This window comes from Olea europaea, chromosome 12 (genome assembly GCF_002742605.1).
Source record: "Olea europaea var. sylvestris chromosome 12, O_europaea_v1, whole genome shotgun sequence".
Classification (NCBI taxonomy): domain Eukaryota; kingdom Viridiplantae; phylum Streptophyta; class Magnoliopsida; order Lamiales; family Oleaceae; genus Olea; species Olea europaea.
The window spans coordinates 5,884,080-5,901,400 of record NC_036248.1 but is presented as its reverse complement, the minus strand read 5'-3'; the positions used below and the strand labels follow the sequence as shown (position 1 = coordinate 5,901,400).

The following is a 17,321-nucleotide window of genomic DNA, read 5'->3' as shown; positions in this document are numbered from 1 at the left end:
TTTTTTTTTAAATCATGTATAAATCACAAGTCAAGCTTCATTTTCAACCATCACATTCTAACCCACAAGTCTTATCCACTTATTCATAACTTATTTTTATCGATTTATAAATTCTTTCCAAACTGAAGCTAAGAGATTGAAATTTGTATTCCACTGATCCATGAATAAGTAGCATGTATAGTTGATTATATTTACTACCCCCTCCGCCCTCCCCAACCCCAATGTCTTCAATCCAGCAGTTTTACTGATTAACTTAAAAAACCAACTGGACAAACTGATGAATCTCAGTTACAATGGTAATGAATATAATCAAAATGAAGTCGTTAAACAATCAAGCACACGAAAAATTTTCTGCTTACACAGTAACATATCACCTCAGAGCCAAACTAATACATGCCAGCATTATATATTTCAATAAAAATTGCTCTAGCATCAATCTAACTCTTGTAGAAGCATTACAGTCTCAAGCAGTCCAAACTTCATCACTTGCATTCATATCCTGAGAAAAGTTGTCCCAAATAGAATCAGCAGGATAAAAAAATAAAAAACAAAAAAGCCATTACAACCCAGTTTTGTTCACAAATAAAAATCATCATAATGTTCATATCAAAGTTGTTTTTATGCGCAGGACAAGGAATGATATGAATGTTAATGTGCTCCAGGTTAGGAATGTGCATGATTCATATATAATGCATCACTTTAGTGACAATAAATCAAAGTGGTTTACGTTCTTGCAGTTCACTACAATCATAATGAAGTTAAAACTGCATTAAGAAATCACACCTGAGATGTGCTAGAGAACTCTTCTATGTCATCATCTTCGACCTGCAGAGTCAAAAACATAAATACACTATTAAGGATAAACACTAATATACTTCAATGGAGGATTTATTTCAAATCAATCATGGAAAAATTCAACTATACCACAAGTTAACTCAGAAGATAGTTGACAAGAAGCTATAGTGCCTACCTCTACTAATCATAAAGTCATGATAATCAATTAGTTTTTTGATAGGTCATGATAATCGATAAGTTACCAGAAGTATTTCAAATAATTTGTCATATATGTAAGACAATAATGACATTTTGAGTCCACCAAAACTTCGTGTTATTTTAAATTTAACTTACAACATGGCTGATGGTACTAACAGAGAAAGTAACTTCATTTCATTTCATTTCCCTATTGGTCAGGTTCAACTTGCAAAATTTACAATTCTTAGAAATTCAATCAGTAAACTTCAGTTTCCTAATTGATTTCTAATATGATTATATAAAAGGAAATGTAAGAAAGAGAAGGCAAAACAAAATCAATAAGACATAATTGAAGAGTACAAGAATACAAATGCAAGAACAATACCTCAGGTTGATTCTTCAATGTCACAGTTTCTGCTCCTACACATTCAAAAGCAAACAAAATGTGGAGCAAGAGAAGCCATGTATGAGCAGTGATAAGTGTGTTTTTACGCACTTATTTAATATCTAAATATGTTATTTATTGATTAAATGAATGAAATTCTACTCACAATTATGTAATATTTGCTTTTGTAGGCCAAAAATCACCCAAGGGAAGAGAACAAGGCAAAGGGAAGTGAAAAGGACAAAAAGCGCACAAAAATGTGAAGTGAGGACCAAAGTGCACAGCACCAAAAGTTGGGGACCTAAGGTTGCAATTTTGAAGGGCAAAAGTGATATGAAGATCAAATTTTGAGGACTAGATTGTACACGATCAAAGTTGATGAGCCTTGTGTGCAATTAAATGGAGGACTAAGTTGGAAAAAGAAATGAAGAAAGCCCATGCTCGCACGCAGACTTATTATGGTGCGCACTCGGGAGACCCCTTTTGATTTACCAAGACCAAAAGGGTTTCACGGTGCGCGCACGGGACGAATGCCCGTGCTCGCGCCCCTCTTTCTGGTTGGGCGAATTTTGTCTATTTCGCGAAAATTTTGGGACTTCTTTCACAATTTCACTTGATGCGATTTTGACCATTTAAATACCAATTTTTGGTCATTTTCAGGGGGGTGCAAGGTTTTGGGGGCTAATTCTTCTTTCTCTCTCATTTTATTCTTTCTTTCTCTTCTTCTTTCTTTTCTCTTCATTTTCTTTTCTTTTCTTTTCCTTTCTTTGGTATTTTGGAGGCACAATCTAGAGCACAGGGAGATTTAATTAAAGATTTTGCAAAGTTTTGGGGAAATCAAGAGCAAGCTCAAAAAAGGGGTTTTATCTACACTTTGTATTTTCTCCATTATTTTGTCAAACTTGCAATGTATTGTATAAAACATTCTCCTTTTTATCATATATTTAACATGGACTAAATATTTGTGTTGGGATTTATGGTATTAGTTTAACCTAACTTTTAATTAATTTTGATATTTGCTCTTTAATGTTATGTTATTTTTTTCCACGTGTTTCTACTATTATATTTATTACATTTTCATTTATGTGGCCAATGAATGCTTATGTTAAGTGATTTGTACATCGTTCGAGAGAAGATTGTGCATTTTAGACCAAGTTGTAGAAACCCTAGGTTTGTTTAGAGGATAGAGATATACCCTTAACCCTAGACGACCCATTGAGCTATTTTCATAAAGATTTAATGCGGTTGTTTGGTTTTAATCGACATAGAGATATAGTAGATTAAACCAATCAATTAGGGTTAATTTCGCTCAAGAGAGGTGATTAACTAAAATTGAAAAATCGGGTCTAACATCCTGAATGAGTAATTTATTAATTGGATTGTCGATAAATTAATTAGGCGACGGTTAAGCGAAATCATAAATCTCAATCACGCTTGCTTCCGAAATTTTCAAGATTTTTACATTTTCTTATTTTCTAGGGTTTTAGTTAATTTCCTTATTTAAGATCATATCTTTAATTGTGTGTGTTTATTTTTATTGTTAGAATTAAATTAATTAGAGTTGTGTGATTAAAGTATACATTCCTCAAGGAATCGACAATCCGAACTCAAAATGTCCACTTTATTACTTGTACGCAACCCGTACACTTGCGGTGTAGGATTTTAGCAAACAAGTTTTTGGCGTTGTTGCCGGGGAATTTTTTACTTTAATTACCACTTTAGATAATTTTAATTTTAACAATTTCTTTTTATTTAATTTTAATTTCTTTTATTTTTGTATATTTTGGCTAACCCCTACAATTTTAATCTATCTTGTGTTTGTATTTTCTCTCTGTACTTTCTAGATATTTGCATAATTCTAACTTGGTGAAATATCGAAACTTTTGCAATGGATAATCTCTATTTTGACTATGAATTTATGCTTGGAGGTCCAAGATGTGAAATTTGTCAAACGATGCATTGTATAGGGTAATGCTTATTTTCGTGCACCAATACCTCAATGTCGAAGCTACTTTGGTTTAGACAATATTTGAAATGTCGAAAACAAGCTATGGACAATTTTGATGATAGTTACGTGCTCGCGGGAGATTATGTACCTAATGATTGGGACGAGGACATCAAACTTTCGGGAGACGATCCTTCACTTTTGAACGAGAAGATACTTGCAAAGTATTATAATGAACTTGCCAAGTTGGATGAAGACATGTTAGTGGGAGATTACAAATATTGGGATGGATTTCAAAAGTGGGGGTATAATCCACTCGACGGGGTTAATAGGAAAGACTTGCCATTGCTTGTGGAGTTTGATGATGGATCTGTCATTCAATCCAAAAATGAGTCAACTATTGAAGACGAGCTTGAAGATAATGAAAAATTAATCTCAATAGAGTTATATGATGATGTGGCAATCAATGATGAGAAAATCAACTTACATTCCTCCGACTTAGTTGATTGTCAATATATTGATTTTGTGATTAAACTCGAGGAGGAGGTAGAAATCTTCATGGTTGAATTTGAGTTGGAGAGAACAGGCAAGTCCTATTACATGGAAATGGGCAATGCCGAGGTTTGGAGATCTAATGAAGAGTGGAGCAAAGTCAAAAGAAGAAAAATGGGCAAGGCATCCAAAGCCTTCTTTAGGGTCCTGTGATTTAACTGTCAAAGTCAAGCTAAAGACTATAAAAAAGCGCTTGTTAGGAGGTAACCCAACTTTTTAATTTTTAAGCTTTTTATTTTTATTTTTTTTTATGTATTTTGATGCTTTTATCTAATTGCCTTTCATTTTTGTAGGAAAATTTTTGAAGTCCCACACATACATGGTTCTTCACAAGTTTGGGGGTAAATTGGTGTACAAGGTCACTTGCCCAAGTTCGTCAAGAGCATCCCAAGTCCAAGTCAAGCATTGGGACCTCTTCACAAATGTCCAATCAAGGAAGTTTCGTTATCCCTCTCCTTTTATCTCGTTCTTTACACATTGAGGACAATGTATGATTTAAGTTTGAGGGTGATTGTGCTTGAATTGGTGATATTGTGTTGATATGTTAGATAGCATTGCCAGCTTAGCATGGTTTGGATGTTTGAAATTGTTATTAATTCATGAGCTATGCATGACCAATTATGCTATTTGTGCCCAATTCTAAAAAAAATTTGCTTATCCATTGTAAGATTTTGAATTACTTTGAGCACAATAGTCATAATTAATTGTTATCTAGATGTGGAAAATTTTTGTTTGATGGAGAGACTTTGAATTGGTAAGAACTAGGCTGTGAAACGATTGAAAATTTTTATCAACCTATATTCTCTTCTCTTTCACTTTACTACATTGTGAGATAAGTTTGGGGGTGGTAGAGCCGGTGAAAGATATTATCTAGAAGTGTGTTGATTCTGTGCATGTTGAAAATATTTGTGCGGAGTGTCTTTTGCCAAGTGTAAGCTAGGTAATGACCTTATGCTAGGGATCTAAGTCCCATTTTTATTATGCTAAAAAAAAAAAAATTTGCTATTGCACTTGTTGAATTTTGGGTCTTACTTCGTAGCCTTTTTTACTCAAGTTATTAAATCCGTAGGGGTATTTTGAAATCCGGTACCCTTTGGTCTAAACAATCGGGGAGTTTTCAACCCAAAGCTCACTACAAGGGTCAATAAGAAAGCTTAAGGGAGTGAAGTAAAACATGAGATTCGATTAAAAAAATTGCTATTGATAATTGGGTTTAGATAACTAGTGGGTTTGAATGTGAAGTACTCATTAGTGGAGAATCATCACATGACTAGATGTTGAGATTGCTGGTTAAACCCAGGCAAACTAAAGCGAAAAAAGAAATGAGTGATTGAGAACAACCTTAAATTTACACCTCGGAAAGTAAAAGAAATATCTATTTTGATGTGAATCTCACGAGTGAGAAAGGAAATATTTGACCACAAAGGGTCAGGTTGGAGCCAATTTGAAGGTATTTCCGTCTTGACAATTTTTTTCCTAGTTTAGAGAATGATTAAAAGTGATGTGGCACCCACACACCGATCGAACATTGGATAAGCTTAAATTATTTTTGCTAGCATTTTATGGGCATATTTGTGAATTGATTATACCATTTTACACTCATTGATATTTTTAACAAGCTATCTAATATGTTGATCTTTATCTCATTTTACATGATTGTGTTAGTAGATAATATTGCTCAGGACGAGCAAGAACTTAAGTTTGGGGGTATTTGATAAGTGTGTTTTTACGCACTTATTTAATATCTAAATATGTTATTTATTGATTAAATGAATGAAATTCTACTCACAATTATGTAATATTTGCTTTTGTAGGCCAAAAATCACCCAAGGGAAGAGAACAAGGCATAAGGAAGTGAAAAGGACCAAAAGCGCACAAAAATGTGAAGTGGCGACCAAAGTGCACAAGTACCAAAATTTGGGGACCTAAGGTTGCAATTTTGAAGGGAAAAAGTGATATGAAGATCAAATTTTAAGGACTAGATTGTACATGATCAAAGTTAAGGAGCTTTGTGTACAATTAAATGGAGGACTAAGTTGGAAAAAGAAATGAAGAAAGCTTGCGCGCGCGGGGAGACCCCTTTTGATTTACCGAGACCAAAAGGGTTTCATGGTGCGCGCGCAAGATGAATGCCCGCGCTTCGCGCACCGCTTTCTAGCTGGGCGAATTTTGCTTATTTCGCGTAAATTTTAGGATTTCTTTCACAATTTCACTTGACGCGATTTTGGCCATTTAAATATCGATTTTTGGTCATTTTCGGGGGATGCAAGGTTTTGGGGGCTAGGTCTTCTTCCTCTTTCATTTTATTCTTTCTTTATCTTCTCTTTTGTCTTCACATTCTTTTCCTTTCTTTGGTATTTTGGAGGTAGGACTGGACATGGTCCGGTTCGGTTCGGTTCTCGTTAGAACCGAACCGACCCAAAATTTTCGGGTATTTAGTAAATGGAACCATCGGGTCCAAATTTAAATACGAAACCGTTCGGGTTCGGTTCGGTTCCATTCGATTCCGTATTATAATTAAATTTTTTAATATATACAAAATTACGTTAATTTAATTAATGATATATTTAATATTAGCTCTTACAAAATAACGTAATTCAATTTTATGTGTTTCACGTCTCTCTTTGCTGAATTTTTCATAAATTTGATTATTAAAATCACAGAAAGAGAAAGATAGCGAGCTCAAAATAATTAAGAGAGATGTTGTAGAGCTTTAATTCGATTTTCTCCGATAGAAACGACACTACAGTAGAATAACAGATTTGGATAAAATTGAGGTCTATTTGATTAAGTCGATTTTGAACTGAAAATTAGAAATAGGAAAATCATATTTTGTGGTTTGAACTAAATTAACTAGTTAACAAATTTATTTAGAAAAAATAAAATAATTTTACTTATTTAAAATAAATTAATTAAAAAAATTACGGAGATTCGGTTCTTATTGGTTCTTCGGGTTTTGGCCTAGAACCGAGAATCGAACCATACCCGTCGGTTTTTGATTCAAATACCCGTTCGGGTATTTAACTCGAGAAGAACCGTCGGGTTCGATTTGGTCGGTTCGGTTCGGGAGTTTTGTCCAGCCCTATTTGAAGGTACAATCTAGAGCACAAGGAGATTTAATTAAAGATTTGGCAAGGTTTTGGGAAAATCAAGAGCAAGCTCAAAAAAGGGGTTTTATCTATACCGTGTATTTTCTCCATTATTTTGTCAAACTTGCAATGTATTGTATAAAACATTCTCCTTTTTATCATATATTTAACATTGGCTAAATATTTGTGTTAGAATTTATGGTATTAGGTTAACCTAGCTTTTAATTAATTTTGATATTTGCTCTTTAATGTTATGTTATTTATTTCCATGTGTTTCTGTTATTGTATTTATTACATTTTCTTTTATGTGACCGATGAATGATTATGTTAAGTGATTTGTACATCGTTCAAGAGAAGATTGTGCATTTTAGACCAAGTTGTAGAAACTCTAGGTTTGTTTAGAGGATAGACATATACTCCTAACCCTAGGCAACCCATTGAGCTATTTTCACAAAGATTTAATGTAGTTGTTTGGTTTTAATCGACATAGAGATATAGCGAGTTAAACCAATCAATTAAGGTTAATTTCGCTCGAGAGAGGCGATTAACTAAAATTGAAAAATCGGGTCTAACATCGTGAATGAGTAATTTGTTAACTGGCTTGTGGAGAAATTAATTAGGCGGCGGTTAAGCGAAATCATAAATCCTAACCACGCTTGCTTCCGAAATTTCCAAGATTTTTACATTTTCTTATTTTGTAGATTTTTAGTTAATTTCCTTATTTAAGATCATATCTTTAATTTTGTGTGTTTATTTTTATTGTTAGAATTAAATTAATTAGAGTTGTGTAATCGAAAGTATGCATTCCTCGAGGGATTAACAATTCGGACTCAAAAGGTCCACTTTATTACTTGTACGCAACCGGTGCACTTGCGGTGTAGAATTTTAGCGAACAAGCACAACCAGAAGTATACAAGCTCTAGTCGAAGTGAAATCTCCAATTTGCATGATGTTCATTTCAAGGGCTACTTATAGTAAGCTAGATTAAGTACTAGAATCCTAGATATGCCAGGGGAAAGATTAACTTATATGCCAACAAGTATCACCTTCATAATCTGTAGACTTTAAAATATTATCCTGTAACTATAAATAAGAGAATAAATTCATGTTTCTGCAGTATGAAACTGCTACTTGATTTATTTACCTATGGATGCATCTTAATAGCACTCAGTAATACATCATCTCTTATTCTCTCAACAACTAGGAAATTGGAGAGGTAACAAAAGTCATTTTCAAGAGATGGTGGGGGGTAAAGATTAACTTGTATCAAAAAAGTATTGCCTTCGTAATCTGAAAAGGATTATCCTCTATAGACACATAAGAGAAAAATTTATGCTTCTACAATATGAAACTGATCATATATTTTCCTATAAATGCATCTCAACTCACTTTGTATACATATTCAGAATTAGAGAATCCGAACTAGAAAAGGTAATTGGAAGCATGATTATACACTCCATTCTTATGCTTCAAGTCTTCTACAATACCATATATCAAAAGATTATACACCAAAAATTTTAGAGTAGCTTTATACAATTTTTAGATACTATTACTATGTTCAATGAAAGAATATGTAGATAGCTAGTAGACAACCATGGCTATTAAATTGAAACAAATTCACTCACCTAGCTTAAACAAATAAAACTGAATCTCAATTAAAATGGTAATGGATTTAGAAAAAAATGAAAATTTTAAATATAGAGTACCTGAAAGACTTTCTGTTATAACAAAAACATGCCGAGTTAAAAATCACATTGGAGTTATGCTGGTTCCTATTCTTGTCTTGTATTAATTCGTGCGCAAGGACGATTTTGTTCGAAATAAGCCTGCCAACTACAAAATTATTTTCACTTTCAGATAGTTCAGCCGGGCTATAACATAACATTGGAGTCTTGGACACCATTTTATTCACCACTATGATAGACTAATCGGGCAGAAGTTGTTGTGATTCTCTGATCACGAAAGAGGAGATATATAAATAAAACATTATTCTATTTCTTACTTTCAGCCCCTATATGAAAATGAAAAGGGACCGCCATATTTTAATAAATTTTTTGACCATCACCTCCCTCCATTTTTTATTCATTTTTAAATTGCCACAACATTCTGTTAGGTTGAGTGAAAATCAATCGTGTACAAATATCAAAATCAATAGAAGTAATGAATTTCTTGTAGATTAGGACCCAATATTTATACAATAATGCTGGGTGTCTAGAAATGGTATTACAGAAGCTATACAGAATTTTGAAAACAGCTGACGTGGAAAAAGAAAAAAAGGGTAGAAAAAGGGGGGGGAGGGGGGAGGAAATCTGGTGGTGCTAAAAAATTCTCCAAAAACACCCGCATTGCTATTATCCACTTTGTTTCCTCAAATAGGAGCCCTAAAGAAATGGAAAAATGCTTGCAAAGAAGCCGTATACATCTGTAAGAACAAATTCCCTACTCCATTTTCCTTTGTATTTCCCTAAATAAAAGCTCGCATTTTCGGCCATAACACTTGCAGCTCGAGATTTCCTAACACCCATTTGTATTTCCCCAAAAAGAAGCTCACATTTTCGGCCGAAACACTTGCAGCGTGAGCTGACCTGACGCCCATTGCACCAGATTGTTTCCTTCTCCGAAACAAGCTCACATTTTCGGCCAAAATACTTGCAGTGTGAGCTGACCCGACGCCCAACCTAGCAGATGATTGTTTCCTTCTCCAACCGAACAGCGTAGTAGTTTGTTTAGAAGCCACATTGTGAATGTCCCATTCCGGAGTTTCTTCCAACCGCGAATCATATACGATGAGAAATGATACAGTAAACTTCAGTAATAGTGTGCATTTGTTGTGTGTAACCTTCCAATTAGTGTTGCCTAGAAATGTATAAAACATATGTTGATTAATGCAAACATTTCCAACCTTGAGGTTTTGTTAGAGATCAAATTGTCTGAGAAGTGGGCAGTCAAAATTAAATTATGGTGTCTTGCTCTGTTCACAAGTATATTTTTGGAATCTTAATTTATAACACCAATTGAATTTTACTGGTCCTCCTATGTGAGAGCTTTGCTCTATCTGTGGTAGATCTGCTTCATACTTTCAATATGTGAAAGCCTTTAATATTTTTACTGATAGTGTTATATTTTAGGATCAATCATACGAAATAATTTGAATTCGAAAATGGAGATATATATTAAGTAATGCTGTCTAAAAAATTAATGCATTATAATTTTTTAGTAGATTTTGATCTCCTGGAGTTGCTATTCAGGTTGGACCTTCTTCTCACATTAACTGGTAATTGATTTGAATTATGTTAACCTTAATAGAATAACATATTTTGTGGCAGCATGCATTAGGGTCAAATTCTAATCAATATTTGCTACTGGTAAAATCAATTGATAAATATGAAGATGAATTTTCTTCCTGAAAGTGAAATGTACAGCGCTATCAAAATAATTTCCTCTAATGAAAATGAAAATTTTCACACCACGACTACATCTAATAGTTATATATACATTAGTGTTATTCAATTAACACTTGGAAATTTCAACTTCACAGATGGTAGATATGCAAGGCAACTCTTATCTTGCTCACGTGTACCACTCTCCCCAAACAATTATTACAATTTTATTTGGCAATGCTAAACTATGTGACTAATCTTGGAAGTGCTACTCCCAATATAAACAAGTACAAACTATATGAGCATTTATATTGTTTGTGTGGTTCTGAGGAAAAATATGGTACTTTACTTTTAAGTTTGACTGTATTGCTTTTATATGCAATTTTTCTATAAAATCATAATTCTTTTGCTTATTATGTAGGCTTCATGCAAAATCATAACATTGGATACTCGCATCAGAACAAAGAATTCAAAATTGAGAGTGAGGAATTTCAATCTTTGCCAGGAAATTGAGGTGCTCTATCTGGTCCTCCTATGTGAGAGCTTTGCTCTATCTATGGTAGATCTGCTTCATATTTTCAATATGTGAAAGCTTTTAGTATTGTTACTTATCACCTTATATTTTAGGATCAATCATACGAAATAATTTGAATTCGAAAATGGAGATATATATTAAGTAATGCTGTCTAAAAAATTAATGCATCATAAACGTTCTGTAGAAATTAAAGTTAATGTTTTCACTCATTTGAATGGTTATCTGGTCGCAGTGCACGAAATGATGGGAGACAAGAATGATGTTCCCATGGTGCAGTCCAAAAATGAGATTTTTGTGGACAGTAGCAATATTGTTGGCAACGAATCGTTACGAGGAGATGGAGAGCTATTGCTTGAGGTTGGAATGACATTCGTGAGTGAGACAGAGTTGTTTGACTTCTACAAGAGATATGCTTACGTCGTTGGCTTTCTCGTGAAGAGAAGGAATTGAAAAAAGGACAACGACGGAGTAGTTAGATATGTGACGTTCACGTGTGGCCGTGAAGGGCGAAGGAGTAATAATAGTACCAGTGTTTTGAAGCCACAACCAACGAGTCAAACAGATTGTAAAACGAGGATATCTACATCTGCATGTCCTTGGAAAAAGGAGAATTAACACTGTGAACCTTGAGCACTATCACAAAACAAGCCCTTCGAAATCTAGACTTTATCGATGCATCAGAGAACTAAGTGCAAATGTGAAAAGGAAGCTTGAGGTGAATGATGTGGCAGGAATTCCACTGCACAAAAGCTTCAACTCCAAAATTGTGGAAGCAGGTGGATACGAAAATATGACTTACGTTGACAGGGACTGTCGGAACTATATTAAATAGGTGAGACGGTTAAGACTAGGAGAAGGAGATGCCGCAGCTTTGCAATCATACTTTTCGAAGATGCAGTAGTGTCCAGGATTTTATTTCAGTATGGATTTAGATGACAAGGTACGCCTGAAGAATGTATTTTGGGCAGATAATAGGTCTAGACAAGCATACAAAGAGTTCGGAGATGTTGTCACGTTTGATACCACGTATCTCAAGAATAAGTATGATATGTCTTTCGCACATTTTGTTGGAGTAAATCACCACGGACAATGAACACTGCTTGGTTGTGATTTGCTATCCAATGAGGATACGAGCACGTTTGTATGGCTATTTAGGACATAGCTCAAGTGCATACATGGTCGACCTCCCCATGGAATTATTACTGATCAAGATAAGGCTATGCAAAATGCGATTGAAATTGTCTTTCCAAGTACAAAACACAGATAGTGTTTATAGCACATCATGAAGAAGTTGCTAGAAAAGTTTGGCTATCACATTGATAAAAGCTCAATATTTTTTTGTATGCATGGGCTAGTATACGATTCGCAACACGAGGATGAATTTGAAATGGCTGGATGAATATGATCAGTAGGTTTGACTTACACAATAATGATTGGTTGTTGGGCCTGTATGAGAACAGATGTAAATGGGTACCTTGCTTCTTGAAAATCACTTTCTGGGCAGGAATGTCGACGACACAACGGAGTGAGAGTATGAATGCATTCTTCGAAAGATATGTCCACTCGAAGACCTCTTTAAAATAGCTTGTCGAACAGTATGAAAGGGCGCTAATGAATAAGGTCGAGAAGGAGTTTTAGGCGGAATTCAAGTCATACTCACAAATGGTGTCGTGTGCAACAACATTTGAAATGGAGAAGCAATTTCAGTCTACTTACACTATTTCAAAGTTCAAGGAAGTGCAGGAGGAGTTCACAGGAAAGATGTACTGTGACGTTGCTTCAGACAAGAAGGGTGTTTTGGGACGACTTACGAGGTTCGGGAGTCTGTGAACTGCCCTGGGGACAAGAAGAAGAAAACATACAATGTCTCATATCGGAACGATACATGTGAAGTTATTTGCAGCTGCCATTTGTTTGATTTTCGAGGAATTATATGCAGGCATGCGATCACCGTCTTAGACCGTAATGACATCACAGAAATGCCAGAGAGGTATATAGTGCGGAGATGGCGAAGAGATGTCAGTAGAGCACATACAAGGGTTCCCGTGAAGTACTCCAGGTTGGTTAGCACTCCTGAACAAACGAGGTACGATGACATGTGTCAGGCATTTGTAGAGGTGGTAGACCTTGCTTGCACTGACGACATGCGATCGCATGTGATTATGGATTGGATAAAATGTCAAGCTGTAGAGTTACGGTCTTTAAATTCTAGTTGTGGCAGTAATGTTATTTCGCAGGCTACTACTAACATAGCGAGCCAATGAAATGATTCATAAAATACCGCCGCCACGAACATATTAGATCCCAAATTATCGAACAGGAAGGGGGCACCAAGAAAACTTCGAAAAAAGGGCCCGTTGGAGTCGACTTCGAAAAAAGCGAAGGTATGTCGTTGTACTAAACCCTTTAATCATAAAGGATCTCAATTACAAAATCATTTAATGTTCGATTTATATGTAGGATGCTTCGACTAAATGCAAAGGGAAGAGACCAAAGGATAGTCATTTTCCCGTGGAAGCCGCTGCACCGGTTGTGCATATCACTCCAGAACTTCAATGTTTGCAACCAACACCATTCTCATATTCCCAGCTATTGTTGGTACGTTTATGGATTTTCCCTAGTTTTAAGTTGATGAATGTGCGTTTATGTTCTTATTTGATGTAGGGGGATGCCATGAGCCAAATGTTTACCCAACAATTACCTTCATCTACTTTGATCCCCCCTCGTCGACTAATGCCACAATTCAATTTCAATCCTCGGGTCCGTACTTTGCTCCATCACCTTTTCCGCAGTAAGGTGCTACATTTATCGGAACGGGTGAAGTTGGGTTAAATTCTGATCAGGTGAAAATTTTACTTCTTGTTCGTTTCTTGAGAATGTAATTTTTCATTTTTCTTAAAGTTTATCAATTAATTATCTCCTAATGTTCACCATTCGACAATTTTTCAGAGCCCAAAAAGATATGCATGCTTACTCAATATGAAAAGCAATCAGGATAAATTTCATAAGTAGATGAATGCACACAAATTCTCAAACTCTGGATGTTTGGCATCATATGTTTCAATTAGTGATGAATTGAACAGACAACTCCATTGATAGATTGTGTCTTGTTTCAACTCTATTTTTTGGTCCTTCAACCTTTGTACCTTTCATTTCTGTTAATTTTCCCTAGGAATAGGGACCCCTGTCTGCTACTTTTCCTCTTTTATTTTCCTAGTTATTACAATTTCTAAAGCTTGAAAAGAACAGGACCTTTCTTATTCTTGGCATGTTTTTTCGATTCTCTTATATTATTTTTATAATTTTGGGCTCGTTTAGTTAATATAAATCATTTATTTGTAACCTTATAAGCAAGACTTCTATATTTCTAATTTATAGGAATAAAAATTATACAAGTCTAATCAAGAGTTCCCTTATTAGTAAATAAGTAATAAAATAAGTAATCTTTTAAAGTAAGAAAAAGTTATGCATCAAAAACATGTTTGGGAAAAAAAAGTTACTCAAAGTAACTTGTATTTGAAAGAAAAATCACATGTTCGACCCCCAGCCACGACTAAAATGGCGCATATTTTATCATTATCTGATAGACTTTTCATTTAGTGTCCTTTTTGTGTTCTGGTTTTTTTACTTACACCAAAATGTTTTTTTCTTGTCTATGATTATGAAATTGAAATATAGACATCCAGCAGATTAGCCACAGCTAGCTGTGTAACATGTAAGCAAAATATGGAGTCTAAATTTTTAGCTTTTGCATTTTTTTTATGCATCGTTCAATCAAAATATTCAGAAGTGGTGTTATGCATCCTTTTAATTACTATGGGAGCATAGAACCTTCAATCAAGAGTCAGGATTTACATATCCGTTGTCGAAACTTAATAGTTGAAGGGGTCCTTGATTTTAAGCTTAAAATGGTGGTTTCTGGTTCAATGATTTTTAAATTAGACTTGTAGCCTGGCACTCTTGATTGTGCCAGTGTATTGTTTAGTGCTTTTAGTGGTAAAGGATGCTCTTTAGAAGTAATATTTGTGAAGTATGCCATTTAGAAATTGTGATGGAAAAGAATTATGATTTAATAATTGTAAGAGCTTGAAACACATTTATTTATTTAAACTGTCCTCTAAGATAGAATTTCAATTATGTATTTATTTAAGGTTAGTGAAAGGGAAGGAAACCAATCCATTGTATAAGGAACATCATCCACTGCGAGGAATGGTCTCAAGGCCTTGCTGTTATTCTGCAATTCTGAGGCTAATTCTTTAAAATTTATATTTTCCAATACTCAAATCTGAATAATTTTGCTTATGAACGGTCAAGTGCTGTTTAAGGTTTGAATTGTTGGCAACACTTAACATGATCGTAAGCTAAAGAAAAATTGAGCCACCTTGTCTTTCAAGTCTTTTTTCTTGTACTCTTTGAGAGAAGGCTATCTGCGTTGTGGCTAATATGTCTGATTCTGTGATTTCCATTTCATTAATTTATTAATAAAGTGTGTTTGAACATACAAGAATCATTCGTGTAATATTTGGTGGGGTTCACATGGGATTTCCTGTCACTATCTTTTTTATCAGGTCGTTGCCACAAATTCTTCCCAAGGAGCTTCACAAGTTGCAAATCAGTCTTCTACCCTCCCCTATGATCGGCCTCTGCTGTATGGTCAGAACAATGACAGACGCTCGTATGACAAGTGAAATCCCGGATGAAGACATAATAAATGAATGTTGTAGTGGTCGAATAGGGGTTTTCCCACAAGATTGGAGTAGTATTTTGTAGTGGTCAAACAGTCTTCTACCCTCTCCTATGATCAGCCTCTGCTATGTTATTACCATTTGTTGTCATCCTGTGTATTTTAAGTTTGTGTTCTCTGTAGTATTTTGAATTTTGACATTATTATGAGTAATAAAATCTTTATCTTCCATTGGCCATTCATTTGTTTGTTGGATGAGATTGTAAGATATACAAGGTCACCAACGAAGACAGAAACCATAACATTAATAAATTCTGAGCAAATCCATAAACCATAACAGTAATAAACAAGGATTGCATTCACCAACCAGGACAACCTACAAGTCATACATTCCACAAAGAATAAAATCCTACTGGTGCACCACAGATTCCATAGACTACCAACAATTGAACTACAAAACATCATAATGCCAACACCATATAGCCAAAGTATGAGTTATCTCTACAAAACATATTTTCACCATGTCATTAAAGGATCATATTGGACAACATTTATCCAGCAGGAAAGAAACCATTGTATCAGAAACTTAGAAAACCGTCTATAGGATAAACATCAATCGTGGGCTTCTCCTTTGCCATTCACGTCCTCGCTTCGCTTTCCTTTGTGAAATGTCACGTTCAATGAGATCTCAATGTCTCTTTTTTCAGCTATTCGAGCCAGACTGTCGAACATGCTTGGCAAGTCATCGACTTCTTCGATGCCCACAGGATGAAATGCCTCATTAATAGTACTCGATTCTCCGCTTGCTTCTTCGTTGACAACCCAATCAAAATATCCATAGTTACTACTATAGGTTCTAAATAATCACCCTTTATTACTAGTCTCCCTTTCAACCTCAAAACACATCTGCAATCCCAGTGCGCACCGTGGATATTGTCGTTTTACCGGGCAATCAGTAAAGGAGTGCTTCGTGCTTCTACAACCGTGACAAACGCCAACATTCTGTCCTCCCATCCTACCCGAGAAATCAAAAAATCAAATTCAAAGTCATTACTACATAAAATAATATGCAGACAGCTATATAAATCGATACACTGCAAACCACATATTTCAGCAAAACCAGTGATTTTCGAGCAAAACATTTCACAGTATGAAATGCAGTTCGTAGGAAGCATTTTTTGGTTATATGAACGCTACTTCCGAAGGCAAATTACTCTATATTACTATAGAAACTTCCCCAATTCAGAAACAACATTGATAATCAGTTCAAGATGAATAACAATGTCACTTGTTCTAACTGTATAATTTCTATGTAATTATAACGCAAACCTTGCATAAGATGATTCCATATGTAGCCAGAAGAAAGGTGCAAGTGCAATCTAAAACACACATTCTATGTGTCGTTGCTCGGAGGTCGTTCTGAGGACGGCGATTTTGGACGACGGAGACGTACTAAGCTAGAGATGAGTGTAGTGTCTGTGGACTGAGATGATGGCCAGATGTCGACTGCGATGGTTTTGACCTAGGCAACGGCTTCGAGTGGTTAAGATTTCGGGGAGTTACAATCGGAGAGCAGGGGAAGCATGATGGACGTTCGATTTGGGTTTGTATATCACTGCGGCGTTGTGGACAAAGGCGCCGGACGGAGTTCGATCGACATTTTCTTCGCGTGATTTCTAGGGCTTCAGGAGGAGAAGGGAGATTACGAATCAGGAATTAATGCGTTTATTTGGGCAGGAATTGTTGATTTATTTATTCTACAATAATGCCACATCATTC

The 17,321-nt window shown here is 35.2% G+C and overlaps 1 long non-coding RNA gene across 1 annotated transcript; it reads right to left on the bottom strand.

Moving 5' to 3' along the window:
* Positions 1-15,883: 15,883 nt before the first annotated feature.
* Positions 15,884-17,286, bottom strand: LOC111405356. Its single transcript, XR_002704765.1, has 2 exons — positions 16,872-17,286; positions 15,884-16,557 (listed from the first exon to the last, which is right to left on the bottom strand). It is a non-coding gene; the product is annotated as an uncharacterized LOC111405356 (long non-coding RNA).
* Positions 17,287-17,321: the final 35 nt, after the last annotated feature.